Source organism: Hylobates moloch, unplaced genomic scaffold (genome assembly GCF_009828535.3).
Source record: "Hylobates moloch isolate HMO894 unplaced genomic scaffold, HMol_V3 SCAFFOLD_3, whole genome shotgun sequence".
In the NCBI taxonomy this organism is placed as follows: Eukaryota; Metazoa; Chordata; class Mammalia; order Primates; family Hylobatidae; genus Hylobates; species Hylobates moloch.
The window spans coordinates 80,562,180-80,569,289 of record NW_026652278.1 but is presented as its reverse complement, the minus strand read 5'-3'; positions in this window follow the sequence as shown (position 1 = coordinate 80,569,289).

The window sequence follows — 7,110 nt, the reverse complement described above, 5'->3', positions numbered from 1 at the left end:
CACGCCACTGCACTCCAGCCTGGGCGACAGAGCGAGACTCCGTCTCAAAAAAAAAAAAAAAAAGACAAAAGAAGAAGACGGCCATCTAGAAGCAAGGGAGAGAGGCCTCATAATGAAACCAACCCTGTGCACTTCTAGTCTCCAGAACTGTGAGAAAACAAATTTATGTTGTTTAAATCACCCAGTTTCTGGTACTTTGTTATGACAACCCTGGCAAACTAATACAGAGAGTGGCACTTTTGTTCTTTTCTTCCTGAACCATTACATCCAATTGAGAGGATTTACTGGGTGACAACTAAATCTATTCAGAGATTTTAATGATGGATGTGACAGAAATAATCTTGGTTGGATCCTTGCCTGAAATATGAGTTCTAATAGTCTTTTTAGTTGTTTACAGTTCCTCTAAATTCTATAGTTTATTAATTGGAAATAAAACACATTGGCTAACACGGTGAAACCCTGTCTCTACTAAAAATACAAAAAATTAGCCAGGTGTGGTGGTGGGCGCCTGTAGTCCCAGCTACTCGGGAGGCGGAGGCAGGAGAATGGCGTGAACCTGGGAGGTGGAGTTTGCAGTGAGCCGAGATCGTGCCACTGCACTCCAGCCTGGGCGACAGAGCGAGACTCCGTCTCAAAAAAAAAAAAAAAAGTATTTGCCACTCTCAATCCTGCAAATTCCTGAGATTCTATACTCTCTATTCCCTTCCATTCCTGCCCTACAAATTAATTCATTATTTTCTTGGTACATCCCTTCCTTAAATTAGCATGTCATATGCAGCCAACATTAATATTTTGTTTTCTAGTCTCTTCTCCTGGAGCTACAAGCATACAAGGTTTATTATCTACCTTTCAAATTACTGTGGGTGATGGTTTTGTCAAATGTACCAACGGAAAACAGGTTCCAAAATTAGTTTCCTTGCCCCATCACTTGATCCCTAAGCCAATGCCACAAAAACCTGGTTTTTGTAAAGACCCTTCATCTGTAGGCATCAATTTTTGTATCAATCAAGATATGCTAGGCTATGCCAAAATCATAATGACATAGAATAACAAAGATTTATTTCTTATTCATGCTGGATGTTTATTTGTTGCTGGGGCCTCTTCACTTTCCATCTTTTCATGCTAGGATCTAGGCTGATGGAGCATCATAATCTTGAACATTGCCCAACTCAAAAACAAAAAGACAGCGAGCTCCAGAGGGTGATAAATCGGTAATTAGATGCTCTGGCCCTGAAGTGACACATATCATCTGTTTACAACTGATTGGCCAGGGCCAGCCATATGGTCCCACCCAACCACAACAGAACCAGGAAGTGCAACTAACCACGTGCCCCAAAGGTGGAGCATGGGAAATATTTGGTCAACAGCATTACTCCAATTGGATATGAACCGTATAATCAAATGTACCTAGGTCTGGTGACTTGAGGCCCAGCTTAACGAGAGTTGCAGCCCCTCACCCATTCCATTTCCAGAATTAAGAGGCCCCTGGTGAGCTTTAATAGGACAAGTATATAGTGTGCACCTTTCTGCTAGTCTTCCACAAAGGAATCTATGATTATTTTGGCAGGTAACGGTGCCAAGTGAAGAGTAATCCCCAAAATTTTCAGTTACAATTGACCATAGCTCTGTGATAAAACCAATTCCTTGATACACAGACCACCAGGTTGGTTCACCAATCAGGGTTCTTACAGTATCAGGTGATAAATGAAACTGATCAGAGTCAACAAAAGCCCCACGGCATGGGGTGGCAGCAATCATTCAGGGTCATTTCCCCAGTTTTTGGATGTGTAGATGGAGCAGATGGCCTCACTGCCATGGAATTGCTCCCTGACTTAGAGGATAAGTCTATTGCAGTAGGAAAAGACAAGCAGAAGCCACTGGAACACCCCTCCTGGCTAAGGGAGGAAATGAAAAGGAAGTTAACTCTCTGACTCTTGAGGCTTGAGGTTGTCGGAGTTGTATTTGTCTCATCTTTTTGAATTTTCATGTCAGCAATTGATCCCACGTAGCATGAAGGGTGTGTGCAGCTAGGGGAAGTGAGTCGGTGAGAAGCCAGCAGAGACTCAGATAAAAGCAGGTAGACCGGATGGTACCAGGGGATGGCCAATAACCAGGGACCAAATCCAGGGGATCTTCACAGAGTTCTTTATGTGATGCACGTGAGAGACCTGATCAAGGGCAGTGACAGGAGGAGTGACTTCACAAAGTCAAAGACATAATGTAGCAGGACAAGGGGAGGTGGGGTCCTCTCAGGGCACGAGTCTGTCCTACAACTGAAACAGCACCTTATGTAGCCCCAGGCAAGACTGCTCCTTATGCAAAGCTCAGTTTTTCCAACTTTAGTTCATCACAAGTATACAAAACTTCTGAGTTGTAGAAAAAATAGTTATGTTGGCTGGGCACAGTGGCTCAGCCTGTAATCCCAGCACTTTGGGAGGCCCAGGTGGGTGGATCACCTGAGGTCAGGAGTTCGAGAACAGCCTGGTCAACATGGTGTAGAGAAGAGCCAACCCCATCTCTATAAAAATGCAAAATTTGGCTGGGCGTGGTGGTGCACTCCTGTAGTTCCAGCTACTCAGGGGGCTGAGGCAGGAGAATCGCTTGAACCTGGGAGGCAAAGGTTGCAGTGAGCCGAGGTTGCACCACTGCAATCCAGCCTGAGAGACAGAGCAAGACTCTGTCACAAAAAAAAAAAAGAAAAGAAAAAATAGTTATGTTTATGTATACCTAATTTATTTAGTTACTCACACTTTAAACCACATATCATAGAAAGTAATATTTCCATTTATACATGCTGCATTTGCCCATTCTACATTTTCTGAAACAATTTTATTTCTAAAACTTCTACATGGATCAGGGACCTCAGGGTCTTTATCACCCCTGGAGCCTCATGTTGAGTCATCCAACAGGTTTCTTGAAAACCTCCTTTCTTGAGACCAACAAGACCAAAAAGCCTTGAGGAGTTCAATTCCCTACTTACTATCATAAAGGTCTCAAGGAAATGAGTTTTCAGATGATGCACTTATCGTAGGTGGAAATGGTTGCCTGCTTGACCACTCAGCAGAGGTGTGAGGCTGGCCTAACACCAAGGGAACACCCAAAGCACTGTTTACTAAAGGGTGAGAAAAGCTAAGGACCCTGACATTTGCAACATGGTCACAACGGATTATCTCATGGACAAAGGATTTACAAGGGTTGCTTATGTTAAAAAAAAAAAAAAAAAAAAAAAAGAGGGAAACTTTGAGAAAAGTTTTAAGAGTCGTATCAACAGGCTGGGCGCAGTGGCTCACACTTGTAATCCCAGCACTTTGGGAGGCTGAGGCGGGCGGATGACCTGAGGTCAGGAGTTTGAGATCAGCCTAGCCAACATGATGAAACCCCATCTCCACAAAAATACAAAAAAATTAGCCAGGCATGGTGGCACATGCCTGTAGTCCTAGCTACTTGGGAGGCTGAGGCAAGAGAATCACTTGAACCTGGGAGGTGGAGGTTGCAGTGAGCCGAGATCGTGCCACTGCACTCCAGCCTGGGCTACAGAGCGAGACTCCGTCTCAAAAAAAAAAAAAAAAAAAAGTACGATGTCTAGAATTTTCTTTTAACAGTCCAGTGCAAGAATTGAAGAGAAGACAGGGAGTAAGTGTGTGTGTGTGTTGGGATAGGGAGGCAAGTGAAGGCGAAACAAGATTGGCCACAGCTGATGATTAGTCAAGCTAGGTCATGAGTATCTGGGGGAGGATTATGCCATTTTCTCTAATTTTAAGTATGACATCCTCCATAGTGAAAAATAAAACAAAATAAAATATTTGCAAAAGTTTGGTTTTTAAACTTAGGTAATTGTAGTATGAGAAGCATTATAAAAACTAGATAACAATTTCCTCTTCACTGAAAGATTCTTTGAAAACTAATAAGTCTCAATATTGGTGTCTGTGTTAGTAATGTTACTGGGGTATCCTTGCTCCCAGAGCTCCCAAGATGGTGGCAGGCCGCTTCCAAGATGGTGGCAAGCCTCGTGTTCTCTGACCTGGGGTTCTTGGCCTCACGGATTCCAAGGAATGGAATCTTGGGCCATGTGGTGAGCGTTACAGCTCTATTAGAAGCCGTGGGTCACAGAAGAGAACTGTGGAACCCAGTGACTAGTGTTCAGCTTGATTAGGATGAACCTGGGCACTTAGCCATGCAGGAACAATGGCAAGCCTTTAGCCTGATCGGGAGCAGCAATGGGCAACTTGCTGGATCAGGAGCACAGCGGACACCCTGCGGGATCCAGAGGGATAGAAGTCAGCGTCGGGTCTGCAATGGCGGCAAACAGCAATGGTGGATGGCAAGCAAAAGCTCAGCTCCAGCTGTAACAAACACAGACCAGAAAAGAGTGCAGTTGCAAGATTTAATAGAGTGAAAACAGAGCTCCCATACAAAGGGAGGGGACCCAAAGAGGGTAGCAGTTGCTGGCTCCAATGCCTGGGTTTATATCCCGATCATTGTCCCTCCCACTGTGATCTCAGACAGTAGATGATTGGCTATTTCTTTACCTCCTGTTTTTGCCTAGTTAGCTTTTTAGTGAGCTCTCTTTACCACCTGATTGGTCGGGTGTGAGCTAAGTTGCAAGCCCCGTGTTTAAAGGTGGATGCGGTCACCTTCCCAGCTAGGCTTAGGGATTGTTAGTCGGCCTAGAAAATCCAGCTTGTCCTGTCTCTGAGTAATTTGACCAAAGGCACACACCCACTAAAGGTAGAGTTGGGATCTGGTCTTGCATAGCTTTATTCCCAAGCTCTCTCACTTGACAATTATGTGATACTGCGTCACAGCCAACCACTCCAGAACCTCAGACTGGTTTATTGCACAACTCTCTCACCTGTCTTGATCTGGATTAGGACTTGCACTTGGTCAGTTATTCAGGCAGCAGTGAGCACCTATCCTAGAGAGTGGCCTACCAGCTTTGAGTATGCAATGTGCCATGGACATTGTCAATATGTTTTAAAGACAGAAAAGAGAGCTGGGTACAGTGGCTCATGCCTGTAATCCCAGCACTTTGAAAGGCTGAAGCAGGTGGATCACGTGAGCCCAGGAGTTCAAGACTAGCCTGGGCAACATAGTGAGACCCCATCTCTACAAAAAATTTAAAAATCAGCTGGCCAGGCATGGTGGCTCACACCTGTAATCCCACACTTTGGGAGGTCGAGGTGGGTGGATCACCTGAGGGCAGGGGATAGAGACCAGCCCAACATGGCAAAACCCCGTCTCTACTAAAAAATACAAAAATTAGCCAGGTGTGGTGGCTTGCACCTATAATCCCAGCTACTCAGGAGGCTGAGGCAGGAGAATTGCTTGAACCCAAGAGGCAGAGGTTGCAGTAAACTGAGATCACACCAGCCAGGGTGACAGAGCAAGATTCCATCTCAAAAAAAAAAAAAAAAAATAGCTGGGTGTGGTGGCACATGCCTGTAGCCCCAGCTACTTGGAAGGCTGAGGTGGGAGGATTTCTTGAGCCCAGGAGGTCAAGTCTGCAGTGAGTTATGATCTCACCACTCCACTCCAGCCTGGGCAACAGAGTGAGACTCTGTCTCAAAAGAAAAGTTAGAAAAAAAAAAAAGAAGGAAAGGAGAACATGTGTCAATCTGGAGAGTCAGTTAAGTGGAGCTTGGTTAAGAGAGCTGCTATTGTATTTTTGAGGAAACAATGTATTAGTCAGCTTTGCTGTGATAACAAATAGCACCCCCCACCACCCAATCTCAGGGCTTACTATAATATACATTTATTTCTCATTCACATTGCATGTTGGTGTCTGCAAATCAGTGGTGGTGGCTCTGCTTCATGTATCATCTCATTCCAAGACTAGCCTGAAGGAGCAGCCTCTTTTTAGGACATGTCATTCTTGTGGCAAAGGGAAACAAACAGGGGACAGAGCTGAAACATCTAATGGCTCTTAAAGGTTTGGCTCATCTGTGGTGGATATTACTCCTGTTCACATCCCATTGGCCAAAGCAGGTCAAAGAACTGTATTCTGACTTTGGAAATCCACTGCAGATCACATGTATAATCGTCTTACAGGAAAGGAAGCAGATGGTTGGAATTAATAATCCAGTCACCTGCATATTCCAAGATGTTAACTATTGCTGCAGTAGAGTGCATGAATATTGCTGTTATTTTTCCATTCTCATATTTCTCATTTTTACAGTATTTATGCCACTTTTATAACTCGACATCTATCCTATTAGGGTAAATTATAATGTCTGGAAGAGCTCACCTTGCCCATTATCTGGCCTTTGTTGGAGGAATTTGCTGACTATGAAAATTATACCATTCACCTTGTACCAATCAATCTGTCCACTTGACTTCTTTTTTAACAGGGTCCAGATTGTTTCAATTACTAATTACTACATTGTGACTGAAAGTTGAGCACTTATGAGCATTAGTGAAAATATATGTATGAAAGAGGCTGACATATATTAGATATTCAAAAAGACTAATCTAAATTATGGGCTATTTACATTGATAAATTTTCCAACACAACATAATAAAAACATCTGGTTTCACTTGTAACATTTTATTTTGTAGTTCACTTTCCATTACAAAAGTTATAAATGTTCATTTTAGAAAATTATAAATATATAATTTTCAAAATTATAAATATATAATTTTCAAAATTATAAAAATATTAAAAAGCAAAAAGCAGTAGATAAAAGCACTAGTTATCTTACCACCCTGAGATAACCACTTTTAGCATTTTAGTCAATATATTTTCAGTGATATTTCCAGCATATGTAAATATATTAAAAAGGTTCATATTATAATTGACTAGTTTCAATTCTCATTATGGTATGACTTCTCTATGCCATTAGATATTATCCTATAGTATTAATGGCTGTGCAATGTCTTATCCTATGAGAGAAACCTATTTTGTTTTAACTAGTCTTCTATTAATTATCAATTTTGTTAAAAGTTCCCTTATAAATGAATAATTTCAAACATCTATAATTAATTATTTCCATAGGCAGCTCTCTGGGATCAGAAATTCTGGAGCAAATTATTATGTACAGTTTTAAGGGCCATAGTATTGAATTACAAGAAAAATAGTCAAACTCAGTCTGCTTTGTAATATTATATATGATT